The sequence below is a fragment of the Sinohyriopsis cumingii genome, chromosome 5 (genome assembly GCF_028554795.1).
Source record: "Sinohyriopsis cumingii isolate HCF-2022 chromosome 5, ASM2855479v2, whole genome shotgun sequence".
In the NCBI taxonomy this organism is placed as follows: domain Eukaryota; kingdom Metazoa; phylum Mollusca; class Bivalvia; order Unionida; family Unionidae; genus Sinohyriopsis; species Sinohyriopsis cumingii.
This window is the reverse complement of record NC_142965.1, coordinates 154,796,837-154,815,739: the sequence shown is the minus strand read 5'-3', so window position 1 is coordinate 154,815,739 and position 18,903 is coordinate 154,796,837. Positions and strand designations below refer to the sequence as shown.

Genomic DNA, 18,903 nt, shown 5'->3' with positions numbered 1-18,903 from the left:
GACCCACATTTGCTAATATAGTTATAGGGATGTGGAGGGACGCCACCAGGACCTGTGCAGGTATGTACCAATGGTACCTAAGTGCGTGAAGATGGGAAAGTGATGACACTGAAAAGTTAGAAACTTTGTCATCCATGATAGAAAAAACAAAAAAGTTGGAAATTTATAGAAGGAGTTTATTTTCCTTCGAAGATGAACTACTCCAACTTGTTTTAAGGTAGAAAACTTCCAAAATGTTTGTATGGATTTTTGGAGGCCTCTTTGTAGACTGAATTTTACTTAGCTTGAGCAGAAGTAGCAAGTGCCAATTTCATGTAATTTGGTGTCAATCCCAGTATCAAGGGGAGATCATTCTAACTGCCATCTAGGTGGGCAGATAATATTTAGCCTTATAGCTAAAAGATTTTAATCTGGGAGAGCTGAATATGCAAGGTAGTAGTAGTTCTCCAAAGGTATTATGATTGGGTAATGTATTTGAAGAAGAAACCTATATCCCCCAATAAAAAGTGAAACAGAACTCAAAAAATTTTTCTACCCCAGAAAAAGCCAGAATTTTACCATCATTTCCTACAAGTAGGACAACGTTACTGTTGTTTCTTGATTCCATATTAATATACTTTCAAATGGTAACAATAACAGTATCCCTAGTGACAGTAACACTGACACTAGCAGTAAACAAAGCTATCAAAGCAAGATTCGTTAACAAAATCTTGTCTTACATGTAAAATATCCTAAATGTCAAAGGCATGATTTTGTCAATACAATAATAAAAGAACAGTTATTCATATTTTAAAGTTGATACCAGACAAAATGATTGTCTGAAACAAGATCATAGATAGAAACAGCGTACTTCATGTATTAAACATTGATAGAAACAGCGTACTTCATGTATTAAACATGGATGGAAACAGCGTACTTCATGTATTAATCATAGATAGAAACAGCATACTTCATGTATTAAACATAGATAGAAACAGCGTACTTCATGTATTAATCATAGATAGAAACAACCTACTTCATGTATTAAACATAGATAGAAACAGCGTACTTCTTGTATTAGACATAGATAGAAACAGCGTACTTCAAGTATTAAACATAACAGCAATCTTTTGTTCTTTAAACAACTTTATTTCAGACAATTATTTTTGGATAAAAGGGTCTATATTCTATTTATAGATAAAAGGTCTAATAATATATTCTGTTTATAGATAAAAGGTCTATATTCTATTTATAGATAAAAGGTCTACATTCTATTTATTTTACCTTTTTATGATTCAAATTAGTTTCATCCCCTTTATTTTAATTGTACCCATTATAGTAGTAGGTATCTAGCAAGTTGTACATGTACTGACTTCAATTTTTACCTGCACCAGTGCCCATGTCTCAAACCGTAGACTTGACTAATTAATCTTCTAAAATTAGAAATGAGTTAGCACTGCACATACACTAGATGACTGCATGTTTCCAAATTACAAATGTTTGTGCTTATGGAACATGCCATGGTTTGAAATTAGTAAGGTGTGAAGGGATTAAGTAACCATCAGCTAGGCTGCAAGTGTTCCAGGTAAATACTTTTGATGACATGTGGTGGGGAAAAATTCATAATGGACTGGAGGCAGACTGGAGTTAGGCTGCTTATTCTGAGTCAATTTTTTTTTTTACAACAGTAGAGTAGAATAAAATACTATTGTTGGATTAAGAATTTTAACTTTTAATAAAATACGAAGAAACCAATGAATCATGAAAGATAATACTAATAATAAAGCAGAAGTAAATCTGGAACCAAAAACATGACATTTTTCAGTACATTAAATTATTAGGTATATCTATGTTTTCCTGTCATAATTTATTATACCTGTTTTAAATGCTTTAACATTAAATTTCATAAATATATGGCCACCAGGTTAATTTTCAGAAAAAAAATGTCTATCAAGATTTTCAGGATCCCTGTTGCGAATAATATCTAAAATCTTTCTTTTGTGAGCAACTTGCATGGCTTTAGAATTGTCAAAAAATTGTCAGAGAATATCTATATACCTTGGGTAATCCTGGCATTTCATTATCTATAAGATTAGCAACATGGAACTGGAGCCATTTAACATCCAAAGCAACAACGTGTGCAGCAGCTCCATTCTGCTCATTCCACTTCAAGTGGTTATTAGCTCTAATGATGTCAGAGATCTTGTGTGTCAAATCATCCTGTGTGATAAAAATAAATAATACTGAAGCTCTGTAAACAAACAGATTATTCAATAAAAGGTCAACTGTCACAGAATCCAATTCTGAAGCAGTTTTGAAAACTTTGGAAAAAATTCTTGTACATACAAGGAAAAAGAAATATCTAGCCCAAGTAGCCCCAATAACTAAAAAGCACAGTTGAGTAATGAAATCTAAGTGGCCCAACTTTTGCTTTAAAATAAAAACATAAATTTATAGTTTAAGGCCGATTTTCCTTCATTATCCTTGCTCTGCTAATTGGTACAAATTGGAATCGTCATTCCCTGTTGATACAGGTTTGACCTAATATAATGAAATAAAACATGTTCAATAAATTCCATATAATGAACAACTAACTGTAATCAATGTTTTCATTGAGGGACCTCCCAAATCATGGTCACCCAAATATGAAAATTCATCTTTCTTTTCCATGTTATACAAAGTGCAATAACTCTTGCCCATTACCTCCCCCTGCCCCCTATAGGTAGCACTAGTTTTAAACAGAGTGGAACATCATGTGATGGGATGCTGGCAGGATGAGAAGGAATTAAAGTAATGTGAGCAAGTATTCAAGGAGAAACATAACTTACTGAAAATTTTCTTTCTCTTTCTAATATATTCACCAATCACATTAATATCAGGAGAATAGGTAATAGGAAGAAGGAATGTTTAGCATTCTACCCTTTTTTCGGTTAACCTCTAGGGAAGAAGACTGGATTCCCCGTATGAAGGTTAACCCACTATCATAACGTGTTAGCAGCACAACTGGAGTCAACGTGAAGAATGAGATCTTACCTCTGAGTGGATCCAGAGGTTGTGCTGATTTCAAATATGCCTGATAGCCACCTGTGCAAATGATATTGGGCCTACCAAATCCAAAATGTGTCACTGCAGGGCCAAGTCTTGTAAACAAAAGCTTGAGAAGGATGACTGTGCATGCCAAATGATGGCCTCGATGATATCTTTTTTAGATACATTACGGTCAAAGGCAAGGCTCAAAGATATTATTTCATAAGCAGAGATCTTCATTAGGGGACTCTGTTTTGACAAGATGTCTGAGTATGCAGTGTGTATTAACCACTTCAACCATGATGAGAGGGCTCCCTGGGGTTATGTCCTCTTTGCCAGGTTTAACTGGGAGAAAGAGACATCTACGAACTCCATCAATCCTTTCAGTCCACATCAGAAAAAGTCTAAGCTCACAGACTGGGTCCTGTTTGACGTCTTCTTGGGGTGTGTCAGTGCCTGAGAGGGGTATCTCATCACTCACTGATGGCAACCTGGCAACAAAATTGCGTTGTGACATGAGGATCACCAAGCCATCTGATTGAGACTTACAGTAGGCTGGGTCAACAGAGAGGGGATGTAATTCAATGACTCTGCATGTCAAAGTGAACATCATGAGGAAAAAGCTGTTGCATGAAGGGAGGTCCTGGCTAAAGGATTAGAATGCAGCCAAATCCAGGAAAGATTCTACAGTGTGAATGATTGAGTCGATTGCAAGTCAAAGTTGACCAACAAGTCCGATAGGTTATGTGCTATGACCACAATCCTTTCTGCCAAGATGATGGAATGAGTCCAGTATTATAAAATGGTAATCCTTAATAGAGTTGGAGTCAACTTTTTCTCTTCAAACAAGCAAATAAAAAAAAACAACTACATGGGAGACAGAGCCACTCAAAGGGGCAATGTTTTTAGACTTGTACAGTTCTTTCCACTTTTGGAGGGTTAAAATGTTTTTGGTGCAAGGCTCTCCAGACAAGAGCTAAGCATGAGGAGAAGATGATGTGGCAAGAATGGTACACATGATTCCACAGCTGTATGAGAACATTTGGCCTTGCTGGGATCTTCCTACTGCTAGATCGAGAAGATTGTTGATCCATGATTTGTCCCTGTGTAGAAGGGCAATCAAAATCATTCTGCATTTCTGGCAACTCAATTTCTGTATAATCTTTGGAACTAATATCATTGGGAGTAGACAAAGGCCCATAGACCTTCTAAACTGAGAGAAAAGGCATCAACAGAACCAATTCTCAGGATCCAGTACTTGGGAAATGAAGGTAGACAGTTTGTGATTTCATCTCGTTGCAAAAAAGATTGATAATCAGACAGCCACCATGGCTGGCAAATCTGATGAAAGATTGACCATTATGTATGAAAACTCTGTCCCATCTTTGACAGATTCAGTCAAGGCAGAGAGTCTGTTGGGAATATGTCTGAATGCCCAGACCTGAAAGCAGAAAGGGGTGATTTGGTACTGCTCTGTTTGAGGAGTTGTGTCACTGCCACTGAGTTGTCTCACATGAGGAACAATGCCCTAGTTCTCAAGGAAGTAGCACTAAAAATGAAAGGATATAATGAGAGCTCTCATTTCCATTGGAAACATGTGTCCACTGCACCCCACTAGCTGCCAGCTGTGTCAAGGCCTGTTAAGGGATGTGCTCCGTAACTACAGGTGCTTATGTTGGAACACAGGTCACAGCCGGTTGTGAGTGCATGAGAGTTATTCCTGTGGTAAGCCAATTTTGGTTCTGTCACTGATACAGGAATGATACTACCTCACTTGTTATGCTGATCTCATAAACAAACAGGATGGAAAGGAGGGCACCACTGAGATGGAAAATGATAATGGCCAATAGAAATGTGACACAGCAGAGTAAGACATAAAACAGTCTTAAGAAGCTGCAAAAACTTCCTGGCTGTGAGACATTTTTTTGGGAAATGGAAGCAGATGAAGTTGTACAGAACAAGGAAATGACACAGTATAAAAAGTTTCAAAAAAGGCTTAGGCTCATGCCCATGGAGAGGTAGAGAAACAATGTATCATATCCCTTTGATATAAATGCTTCTGAGAATGAGTAGCAGATTGTTCCCATGTACAGGACTGGGATCACAGTTGGTTCTGGGGTTGTACATTAAATAATCGCATTTACCCTTGTTTTTGATCATCACATTTTTGAGTGTTAATTGGAGATGATGTATAAGGCAATGCTGCACAGAAAAATGGAAGGTCAGTTCTTGACCTGCCTGCCTCCACAAAAAATCAGAGAGGAGAGGTTCACAAGGTTTGATGTGACTTCAGCAAGGTTAAGAATAGCTGAAGCCATCAATGCATGGTGTGCCACCTTGTGAATTATCTATGATATTCTAGCCATTGACTCCTAGGTGTGTGTACTGTTGACCTTGTCTGCAATACTAAATACTGCCTGAGATGCCAAGTCCAACAAATAAAGATGTGGCCACTATATCATGATTGAGCTTCAAAGTCAGGATGCCTTTATCCACCATATAAGAAGCAGGTGAAGTCAGATTGATTGCAGCATAGGTCTTGTCTAATGCCAAGAGATTTGTAAAGAAGGCATCAGAATCAGTCTTATAATGGTGAGAGGCAAATTACACTGGCAGGTGACTCTCAGAAAAAAGGCTTTGAAACTGCCTGGGTCACTGTTCTTGGCAGATAGATTCTCAGCAGTTTCTTATATTATTCTATGCTGCGGGAGGAGATCAAACAAAAAGTTGAATTCCCCGTCATTAAAAATCAACTGAGGCCTTGATCCTGAATGACAGTGTAGAAGAGGGGACAATTACACTCCATAAATTCCTAAACTGTGGCCATAAAGTTATACACAGTCCACTATATGGTGGGATCTGAGTGTGAAGCATCACCAGGATTATCCCCAAATCCAGAATGTGTCATCCTGGTGAGGGCACGAGTGACATCTGGATAATACCTTCCAAGAGAGGCAGTGATGAAGCATTGTCATCCTTTCTAAGTCTTTCATGGTCATATCCATGACGGTAAACCATAAGTAAATGGTTAGCCATATCTGCAGGATGTGGTTGAAATCAAAAACAGCAAATACAGGTGTTTGGTGTATGAACAGTAGTGTAGATGGCTAAACTGCCGGAGGAAGGCAATGTTAGGCAGACATCGATCTATTGCATGGCTCTATTTGAAATGGCATACGATGATGTGTGAAGGAAGCTATAAGTTCAATGAATGATATGGACCAAGATGGTATGGTCACAGCCAAGATGGCATCAAAACTGAGGTGTGGCTAGATGGATCAAGAGCCAGACACTTGGACAGTATGGTTGGCAGACAAGATGGCTTCAGAACTGAGATGCAGCTATATAGTATGGATCAAAAGCTAGACGGCTGATCATTACAGTCAGCAACCAAGATGATATCAAAAATGAGATGTAGCTAGATAGTATGGATCAAATGCTAGATGGCTGATCATTACAGTCAGCAACCAAGATGACATCAAAAATGAGATGTGGCTATATAGTATGGATCAAATGCTAGATGGCTGATCATTACAGTCAGCAACCAAGATGACATCAAAAATGAGATGTGGCTAGATGGCACAGCTCACTCAAGTCAGCTATAAACCACATGTGCCAGCACTTACAGGCTGGAAGGCCATCCTCTGACATGTGGGGGAACTAACAACACCTAGGCAGCCTAGAATTGAGTGGAAACTCCCTCAAAGTGTCAAAATTCTCAAATAAAACAGAATAAGACAGGATGCACAAAAATTAGCCAGAACTAATCAACTCTGCTGCTACGTGATGTACCAATCAAAACAACTGTAACACCAGATGTACCAATCAAAACACCTGTAACACCAGATGTACCAATCAAAACACCTGTAACACCAGAGTGGTGTAGATGGTAGAGGAGAAGTCACGGCTTCCTCCATCCCCCCAGATGTAGGAAAATAGTCACAGCTTCTTCCATCCCTCCCAGGAAAATAGTCACAGTTTCCTCCATTGCCCTCCCCCCCCAGGTATATGAACATAGTTGCAGCTTCCTCCATACCCCCCAGGTATAGGAAAATAGTCACAGCTTCCTCCATTCCACCCCAGATATATAGTCGCAGCTTCCTCCATTCCCCACCAGGTATAGGAAAATAGACACAAAAAGGCATGGAACTACATGTTGAGCCCACATCAAAACACTGTTGTAAAACATATTGCAGGAAAGTGCAAACGTTCAGCAAGCATGTCACCAAACGAACTGTATGTATTAAGTTCATAATGATTCGTCCAAATTATGCATTATACCCACAAGGTTTCAGAAGTAGGGGCTAATAAAATATTTTAACCATAACTGTTACATAAATTTTCTATGACTCTGACCTTGACCCCAATGTAAAAGTCTTTTCAAAGGTAGAGAAGAATGAGTAATTGATTCCCTGAATTTGTTTTTTATGGCACACCAGCTCTGTAAGGCTATATGGCGCCCCAAAATGGTTATCTGGTAAAAAGGTTTATTATCAAAGAGCAATAAAAGTACAAAAACACAATGATGATATTGTCGAAATATATGAGGGTACCAGATAAATGGGGAATTTATGTAATGAGAAGAAACAAAATTCATAAAAGATGCGATGTAATGTGACAAAGATTACATACAGTAATATACTAGTTGGATCCTGCTGCAAACAACATTGATCCTGATCTACCATCACATAATGCACCAACAGATCAGGGTCTCTGTTTTTTGTTCTACTGTTTGGTCACAGATCAGGGTCTATTTCATTTGTTCTACTAATTGGTCCTAGCAAACTCGAAAGACCAACAGATAAGGGTCTATGCTGTTTCTTCTGATTGGTCCTAGCAAACTACAGACCAATAGATCATGGTCTGTGTTGTTTGTTCTACTGATTGGTCCTAGCAAACTCCATAGACCAACAGATCAGGGTCTGTGTTGTTTGTTCTCCTGATTGGTCCTAGCAAACTCCATAGACCAACAGATCAGGGTCTGTGTTATTTGTTCTACTAATTGGTCCTAGCAAACTCCATAGACCAACAGATCAGGGTCTATGTTGATTGTTCTAATATTTGGTCCTAGCAAACTCCATAGACCAACAGATCGCAGTCCATGTTGTTTGTTCTACTAATTGGTCCTAGCAAACTCCATAGACCAACAGATCAGGGTCTGTGTTGTTTGTTCTACTAAATGGTCCTAGCAAACACCACAGACGAAGATCTTCTGGTGCATTATGAGACAGATTTTGGTAGTAAAACAACTTCCTAAAGAGATTTTTTTAATTTTTAACCAAAAGAATGCATACCTTCTTTTAACACTGAAATAAGCTGGTAACAATAACAATAATACCATCTATAAGCATTAAAACAAACTAGTAGTGGAGAATATAATACCTTCTTTAAACATTTAACAAGCTGGAAACAGAGACTATAATCCCTTCCTTTCCAACATTCAAACAAGCTTGTAACAGTTACAATGTGCTGTTACTGTTCAAACAAATGGTAACAGCCACTAGAATATCTTACCTACACATTCAAACAAATGGTAGCAGCCACTAGAATATCTTACCTACACATTCAAACAAATGGTAGCAGCCACTAGAATATCTTACCTACACATTCAAACAAATGGTAGCAGCCACTAGAATATCTTACCTACACATTCAAGCAAACTGGTAGCAACCACTGAAATATCTTACCTACACATTCAAACAAATGGTAACAGCCACTAGAATATCTTACCTACACATTCAAACAAATGGTAGCAGCCACTAGAATATCTTACCTACACATTCAAACAAATGGTAACAGCCACTAGAATATCTTACCTACACATTCAAACAAATGGTAACAGCCACTAGAATATCTTACCTACACATTCAAACAAATGGTAACAGCCACTAGAATATCTTACCTACACATTCAAACAAATGGTAACAGCCACTGAAATATCTTACCTAAAACAAACGGTAACAGCCACTAGAATATCTTACCTAAAACAAACGGTAACAGCCACTAGAATATCTTACCTAAAACAAATGGTAAGAGCCACTAGAATATCTTACCTACACATTCAAACAAATGGTAACAGCCACTGAAATATCTTACCTAAAACAAATGGTAACAGACACTAGAATATCTTACCTAAAACAAACGGTAACAGCCACTAGAATATCTTACCTAAAACAAACGGTAACAGCCACTAGAATATCTTACCTAAAACAAATGGTAACAGCCACTAGAATATCTTACCTACACATTCAAACAAATGGTAACAGCCACTGAAATATCTTACCTACACATTCAAACAAACTGGTAACAACCACTAAAATATCTTACCTACACATTCAAACAAATGGTAACAGCCACTAGAATATCTTACCTACACATTCAAAGAAATGGTAACAGCCACTGAAATATCTTACCTACACATTCAAACAAATGGTAACAGCGACTAGAATAACTTACCTACACATTAAACAAATGGTAACAGCCACTAGAATATCTTACCTACACATTCAAACAAATGGTAACAGCCACTAGAATATCTTACCTAAAACAAATGGTAACAGACACTAGAATATCTTACCTACACATTCAAACAAATGGTAACAGCCACTAGAATATCTTACCTACACATTCAAACAAACTGGTAACAACTACTAAAATATCTTACCTACACATTCAAACAAATGGTAACAGCCACTAGAATATCTTACCTACACATTCAAACAAATGGTAACAGCCACTAGAATATCTTACCAACACATTCAAACAAATGGTAACAGCCACTGAAATATCTTACCTACACATTCAAACAAATGGTAACAGCCACTAGAATATCTTACCTACACATTCAAACAAATGGTAACAGCCACTAGAATATCTTACTGACACATTCAAACAAATGGTAACAGCCACTAGAATATCTTACCTACACATTCAAACAAATGGTAACAGCCACTGAAATATCTTACCTAACATTTAAACAAATGGTAACAGCCACTAGAATATCTTACCTACACATTCAAACAAATGGTAACAGCCACTGAAATATCTTACCTACACATTCAAACAAACTGGTAACAACTACTAAAATATCTTACCTACACATTCAAACAAATGGTAACAGCCACTAGAATATCTTACCTACACATTCAAAGAAATGGTAACAGCCACTGAAATATCTTACCTACACATTCAAACAAATGGTAACAGCCACTAGAATATCTTACCAACACATTCAAACAAATGGTAACAGCCACTGAAATATCTTACCTACACATTCAAACAAATGGTAACAGCCACTAGAATATCTTACCTACACATTCAAACAAATGGTAACAGCCACTAGAATATCTTACCGACACATTCAAACAAATGGTAACAGCCACTAGAATATCTTACCTACACATTCAAACAAATGGTAACAGCCACTGAAATATCTTACCTACACATTCAAACAAATGGTAACAGCCACTAGAATATCTTACCTACACATTCAAAGAAATGGTAACAGCCACTAGAATATCTTACCGACACATTCAAACAAATGGTAACAGCCACTAGAATATCTTACCTACACATTCAAACAAATGGTAACAGCCACTAGAATATCTTACCGACATTCAAACAAATGGTAACAGCGACTAGAATAACTTACCTACACATTCAAACAAATGGTAACTGTGACTACATGTATAAAACTTTATTTTTAGCATGCAAACAGTTAACTGGTTTTCCAATTATTTAAGAGTGATGGTAACTGAGGACAGAACAACCTTCTCTCAACATTCAAACAAACTATAATATCTTCTTTAAAATTTAAGTCTGGATGGTAACAGAGACTTGAATACCATAAATTCTTAAAACACTCAAACAAGCTGGTAAGAATGACATGGATACAATCTTTAAATGTTCAAACAAACTGGTAAGAGAGACTACGATATAATCTTTAATGTTCCATAAAGCTGGTAAGAGAGACTAGGATACAATCTTTAATATTCAAACAAGCTGGTAAGAGAGACTAGGATACAATCTTTACATTTTCAAACAAACTGGTAAGAAAGACTAGGATACAATCTTAAAATCTTCAAACAAGCTGGTAGGAGAGAACACAATCTAAAGTATTAAAACAAACTGGTAAGAGAGATTAAGATATATTCTTTAATATTCAAACAAACTGGTAAGAGAGATTAGGATACAATCTTTAATGTTCATACAAGCTGGTAAGAGAGACTAGGATACAATCTTTAAATGTTCAAACAAACTGGTAAGAGAGACTAGGATACAATTTTTTATATTCAAACTGGTAAGAGAGACTAGGATAAAAAAATTAATATTCAAACAAGCTGGTAAGAGAGACTATGATACAATCTTTAATGTTCAAACAAGCTGGTAAGAGAGACTAGGATACAATCTTTAAATGTTCAAACCAACTGGTAAGAGAGACTAGGATACAATCATTAATATTCAAACAAGCTGGTAAGTGAGACATTGATACAATCTTTAAATGTTCAAACAAACTGGTAAGAGAGACTAGGATATAATCTTAAAATCTTCAAACAAGCTTGTAGGAGAGAACATAATATAAAGTATTAAAACAAACTGGTAAGAGAGATTAGGATACATTCTTTAATATTCAAACAAGCTGGTAAGAGAGACATGGATCCAATCTTTAAATCTTCAAACACACTGGTAAGAGAGACAAGGATACAATATGTAATATTCAAACAAGCTGGTAAGAGAGACATTGACAAAATCTTTAAATGTTCAAACAAACAGGCAAGAGAGACAATGATATAATCATTAATGTTCAAACAAACTGGTAAGAGAGACTAGGATACCATTTTTAATATTCAAACAAGCTGGTAAGAAAGACTAGGATACAATCTTTAATGTTCAAACAAGCTGGTAAAAGAGACTAGGATACAATCTTTAATGTTCAAACAACATGGTAAGAGAGACTAGGATACAATCTTTAAATGTTCAAACAAGCTGGTAAGAAAGACTAGGATACAATCTTTACTATTCAAACAAGCTGGTAAGAATGACATGGATACAATCTTTAAATGTTCAAACAAACTGGTAAGAGAGACTAGGATACAATTTTTAATATTCAAACAAACTGGTAAGAAAGACTAGTATACAATTTTTAAGATTCAAAGAAGCTGGTAAGAATGACATGGATACAATCTTTAAATGTTCAAACAAACTGGTAAGAGAGACTACGATACAACTTTTAATATTCAAACAAACTGGTAAGAGAGACTATGATACAATCTTTAATGTTCAAACAAGCTGGTAGGAGAGACTAGGATACAATCTTTAAATTTTCAAACAAACTGGTAAGAGAGACTAGGATACAATCTTAAAATCTTCAAACAAGCTGGTAGGAGAGAACACAATCTAAAGTATTAAAACAAACTGGTAAGAGAGCCTAGGATGTTATTTTTAATATTCAAACAAGCTGGTAAGAGAGACTATGATACAATCTTTAATGTTCAAACAAGCTGGTAAGAGAGACTAGGATACAATCTTTAAATGTTCAAACAAACTGGTAAGAGAGACTAGGATACAATCTTAAAATCTTCAAACAAGCTGGTAGGAGAGAACACAATCTAAAGTATTAAAACAAACTGGTAAGAGATATTAGGATACATTCTTTAATATTCAAACAAGCTGGTAAGAGAGACATGGATACAATCTTTAAATCTTCAAACACACTGGTAAGAGAGACAAGGATACAATATGTAATAGTCAAACAAGCTGGTAAGAGAGACATGGACACAATCTTTAAATGTTCAAACAAACTGGTAAGAGAAAATATGATCTAATCTTTAATGTTCAAACAAACTGGTAAGAGAGACTAGGATACCATTTTTAATATTCAAACAAGCTGGTAAGAGAGACTAGGATACAATATTTAAATGTTCAAACAAACTGGTAAGAGAGACTAGGATACAATCTTTAATATTCAAACAAGCTGGTAAGAGAGACTAGGATACAATATTTAAATGTTCAAACAAACTGGTAAGAGAGACTAGGATACAATCTTTAATATTCAAACAAACTGGAAAGAGAGACTAGGATACAATCTTTAATGTTCAAACAAGCTGGTAGGAGAGACTAGGATACAATATTTAAATGTTCAAACAAACTGGTAAGAGAGACTAGGATACAATCTTTAATATTCAAGCAAACTGGAAAGAGAGACTAGGATACAATCTTTAATGTTCAAACAAGCTGGTAAGATAGACTAGGATACAATCTTTAATGTTCAAACAAGCTGGTAAGAGAGACTAGGATACAATCTTTAAATGTTCAAACAAACTGGTAAGAGAGACTGCGATATAATCTTTAATGTTCCATAAAGCTGGTAAGAGAGACTACGATACAATCTTTACTGTTCCATAAAGCTGGTAAGAGAGACTAGGATACAATCTTCAATATTCAAACAAGCTGGTAAGAGGGAATAGGATACAATCTAAAGTGTTCAAACAAGCTGGTAAGAGAGACAAGGACACAATCTTTAATGTTCAAACAAGCTGGTAAAAGAGAGACAAGGTACAATCTTTAATGTTCAAACAAACCCATTTTCTCTCTGTCCTTGATGTGTTTTATTTCAGTACATCATTCCTAATAGTGTACCAGAAACTGAAGTAAATCAGCAATGTATCTTAGACTTGGCCATGACAGTTTAAAACTGGGAAAATCTGTACGAGAACGCAATCTTTTGTTGACATACAAAGAAGCACCATACCTGATTTTTGGCTGATCCCAACATGGCTACTGCTGGTCTCACACAAAGAGGGGGGACAGGCATGACAGTCACAATCATCCAGTCTGGACGGGCAAATTTGGGATCCATTCCCAGCACAATGCATTCTTCATCTGAAATTCTCTTGAAAATCTCATGGACTCTTTCAGCAGTTAGTATAATCCTTCTCTCATCAAAAACTTCATTTAGTTTTTTCCACACTGCAGTCAGTTCCAGCCCTGCTCTTCTGATATTAGGCTGATATCTGCCACAACCACCAAGATCCTGCTAATAACAATATCAAAATTGTTATCAATTGAGGAAAATGTATTCAATGTGACAAATCTCAAAAAAAAACTCTTTAGATGACCTTAAATTCAATGGTCAGAACACTTTTATTCAATGATCTTTTCTATATAAAAGCCAATTTTTAACAGTATTTTCTAAGATGAAATATAATGTATCAAAGATACATTTTGCCAAATTATTTCCTGTAAACATGGCTCACATTTTTAATACAACATATAATGTTTAAAAGATACACTTAGCAAAATTATTTCCAGTACTTATGACTCCCATTTCTAGTACAAAATATAATTTATTAAAGATGCATGAATCTAACTTATTTATTGTAGGTGTGTCACATCTCCTGGTATCAGAAAATTTCAATCCATTTACAGCTAACAGAAGTTAAAAGAGCTGGGAAACATATCATAAATTTATGGAAAAATAATAGGACTGTTCTTTAATTAAAAAACTATGTTTGCCTTCAGTGAAATTGAGAAGCTCTGAAGGTAGATGCCAGGTTTCAGTGACATTGAGAAACTCTGAAACTCTAAAGGTAGATGCCAGGTTTCAGTGACATTGAGAAACTCTGAAACTCTGAAGGTAGATGCCAGGTTTCAGTGACATTGAGAAACTCTGAAACTCTGAAGGTAGATGCCAGGTTTTAGTGACATTGAGAAACTCTGAAACTCTAAAGGTAGATACCAGGTTTCAGTGACATTGAGAAACTCTGAAACTCTGAAGGTAGATGCCAGGTTTCAGTGACATTGAGAAACTCTGAAACTCTAAAGGTAGATGCCAGGTTTCAGACGAGAGTATTCTCAAGAGTTATGAATTATTTGTTTCTATCAATCATCACTGATTATAAATACATTTATTATCAGCAAAGATACATAAACATATCTAAATGGGAAGACACAAAACACAGCTCTTTTATAAGCAATGTTTTGAATTTGCCAGTCTAAGCACACTAGTACAGTGTTATTTTCAAGACCCCTTTCATGAAATTGGACTTTTTTGTTGTTGTTGTTATAGGGTTTAACACCATTTTTCAGCACATGATAGGCTATACATGGCGGACAGTATTAATGGTGGAGGAAGAACCCAAGAAAACCCTGGGAAGAACCATCGACCCACGAGAAACTACTGGCAAGCTTTCTCACATACCCACATTAGCCGAATCCTAGACTCGAACCAACGCAGACAGAGGTGAGATGGCAGTGATCCATAACAGAAAGCACTTTAGACCACTCGGCCACTCGGGGCTGAAATAGGATTAAAGAAGGGATTTTGTTCAAAAGTCAGACAAAAGTAGAGAGAAAAAAAAGTACCATATATACTCCCTTATAAGTCAAGTTCAACTACAAACTGCACAGACCCAGATTTACCAATGCATAAGTGCCAATGGATCTGGGTCTATGCAGTTTGTTTGGGGTAATCACATGATTACAGATAAAAAGTTGTTGCCAATAAAAACATGTACACAGTCAAGCATATTTAGACAGTCAAGCATATTTAGACACAGTGAAACATTTACTAAGAAATTACTGAAACAGTCTATGACCACCAAAATGGAGCTAAATACCATGGAAATGAAACTAATCATAAAGTAACTAAAAAGAACATGGAGTCAAAAATGCAACGTAAATCATATGGTATGCATCTATTTTTGACATGTACACTTTATAGAAATAAACAACAAAGGGGCCCATCAGTTAAAAACACAGTAATGTACCTGGAGTTTATCACAAAAATTTGAAACATACAGTAATGTACCTGGGGTTGCTCCCAGCAGTTTAAAACATATAGTAATGTACCTGGGGTTGCTCCCAGCAGTTTAAAACATATAGTAATGTACCTGGGGTTGCTCCCAGCAGTTTAAAACATATAGTAATGTACATGGGGCTGCTCCCAGCAGTTTAAAACATTCAGTAATGTACCTGGGGTTGCTACCAGCAGTTTAAAACATTCAGTATTGTGCCTGGGGTTGCTCCCAGTAGTTTAAGACATTCAGTAATGTACCCAAGGTTGCTCCCAGCAGTTTAAAACATTCAGTAATGTACCTGGGGTTGCTCCCAGCAGTATAAAACATTCAGTAATGCACCTGGGGTTGCTCCCAGCAGTTTAAAACATTCCGTAATGTACCTGGGGTTGCTCCCAGCAGTTTAAAACATTCCGTAATGTACCTGGGGTTGCTTCCAGCAGTTTAAAACATTCAGTAATGTACCTTGTGGGAGCCTAACAGTTTAAAACATTCAGTAATGTACCTTGTGGAAGCCTAACAATTTAAAACATTCAGTAATGTACCTTGTGGGAGCCTAACAGTTTAAAACATTCAGTAATGTACCTTGTGGGGGCCTAACAGTTTTAAACATTCAGTAATGTACCTTGTGAGGGCCTAACAGTTTAAAACATTCAGTAATGTACCTTGTGGGGGCCTAACAGTTTAAAACATTCAGTAATGTACCTTGTGGGGGCCTAACAGTTTAAAACATTCAATAATATACCTTGTGGGGGCCTAGCAGTTTAAAACATTCAATAATGTACCTTGTGGGAGTCTAACAGTTTAAAACATTCAGTAATGTATCATGTGGGAGCCTAGCAGGTGAATGCCAGCAGTGTAAGCAGAACCACGGAGAAACCTAGAATTCCTAGGTGAATGTGCAAGGAGCCCTGTAGATTTATATCACCCAGCTGTATTGGGGTTCATATCATACTACTGTACCTGTAGGTAAGCACAGTTGGCTTAAATCATACAGTAATGTAATTAGGATGGGGTGGGAGACTGGGCAGGTAGACTAAACAGTATTTTAGGCTTCATTCTGTTATAACCACAGAAATGATTTTGTTATATCCATAGCAATGATTATGTTATATCCATAGCAATGATTCTGTTATATCCATAGCAATGGTTATGTTATATCCATAGCAATGATTCTGTTATTTCCATAGAAATGATTGAGTTATATCCATAGCAATGATTATGTTATATCCATAGCAATGATTATGTTATAACCATAGAAATGATTATGTTATATCCATAGCAATGACTGAGTTATATCCATAGCAATGATTCTGTTATTTCCATAGAAATGATTATGTTATATCCATAGCAATGATTATGTTATATCCATAGCAATGATTATGTTATATCCATAGCAATGATTATGTTATATCCATAGCAATGATTCTGTTATATCCATAGCAATGATTCTGTTATATCCATAGCAATGATTATGTTATATCCATAGCAATGATTATGTTATATCCATAGCAATGATTATGTTATATCCATAGCAATGATTATGTTATATACATAGCAATGATTCTGTTATATCCATAGCAATGATTCTGTTATATCCATAGTAATGATTATGTTATATCCATAGCAATGATTCTGTTATTTCCATAGCAATGATTATGTTATATCCATAGCAATGATTCTGTTATATCCATAGCAATGATTCTGTTATATCCATAGCAATGATTATGTTATATCCATAGCAATGATTCTGTTATATCCATAGCAATGATTCTGTTATATCCATAGCAATGATTCTGTTATATCCATAGCAATGATTCTGTTATATCCATAGCAATGATTATGTTATATCCATAGTAATGATTATGTTATATCCATAGCAATGATTCTGTTATATCCATAGCAATGATTCTGTTATATCCATAGCAATGATTCTGTTATATCCATAGAAATGATTATGTTATATCCATAGCAATGATTATGTTATATCCATAGCAATGATTCTGTTATATCCATACATGTGCTCTGCTGAGAAGTTGCAAACATCTCTATCATTACTGTGGGACAGATTTAGTTCCATGTAGTAACCATTCATTACTGTGGGACAGATTTAGTTCCATGTAGTGACCATTCATTACTGTGGGACAGATTTAGTTCCATGTAGTGACCATTCATTACTGTGAGACAGATTTAGTTCCATGTAGTGACCATTCATTACTGTGGGACAGATTTAGTTCCATGTAGTGACCATTCATTACTGTGGGACAGATTTAGTTCCATGTAGTGACCATTCATTACTGTGGGACAGATTTAGTTCCAAGTAGTGACCATTGATTACTGTGTAACAGATTTAGTTCCAAGTAGTGACCATTGATTACTGTGTAACAGATTTAGTTCCAAGTAGTGACCATTGATTACTGTGGGACAGATTAAGTTCCAAGTAGTGACCATTGATTACTGTGGGACAGATTAAGTTCCAAGTAGTGACCATTCATTACTGTGGGACAGATTTAGTTCCAAGTAGTGACCATTCATTACTGTGGGACAGATTTAGTTCCAAGTAGTGACCATTCATTACTATGGGACAGATTTAGTTCCAAGTAGTGACCATTGATTACTGTGGGACAGATTTAGTTCCAAGTAGTGACCACTGATTACTGTGGGACAGATTTAGTTCCAAGTAGTGACCATTCATTACTGTGGGACAGATTTAGTTCCATGTAGTGACCATTGATTACTGTGGGACAGATTTAGTTCAATGTAGTGACTACTGATCCATGTTTTTCTACAGAGTTAAATTTCTCAAGAGTTGTTCTGCATATGTCAGATATATTCAACAATATGTGTAACCATTTCTGCCTGGTGAAAGATGATGGTGTGCTTTTCTTTCTTTGGTCTGGTAAACAGTGGAAAACTTTACATCAAAGTGGCTTCATCTGGTAAACAGTGGAAAACTTTACATCAAAGTGGCTTGGACTGTTATACAATGGAAAACTTTACATCAAAGTGGCTTGGTCTGGTATGCAATTGAGACCTTAACTTCAAAGTGGCTTGGTCTGGTATACAATGAAAAACTTTATATCAAAGTGGCCTGGTCTGGTAT

The 18,903-nt window shown here is 36.2% G+C and overlaps 1 pseudogene across 1 annotated transcript in view; it reads right to left on the bottom strand.

The window, feature by feature from the left end:
* The window catches only part of LOC149800501 (DNA-directed RNA polymerase II subunit RPB1-like), a 271,243-nt pseudogene that overhangs the window by 226,372 nt on the left and 25,968 nt on the right, over positions 1-18,903 (bottom strand). The window contains exons 4-5 of the transcript XR_016421394.1: positions 13,757-14,041; positions 2,038-2,199 (exon numbers count right to left, since the gene is read on the bottom strand). The product of XR_016421394.1 is annotated as a DNA-directed RNA polymerase II subunit RPB1-like (transcript). The remainder of the gene's footprint in view (positions 1-2,037; positions 2,200-13,756; positions 14,042-18,903) is intronic.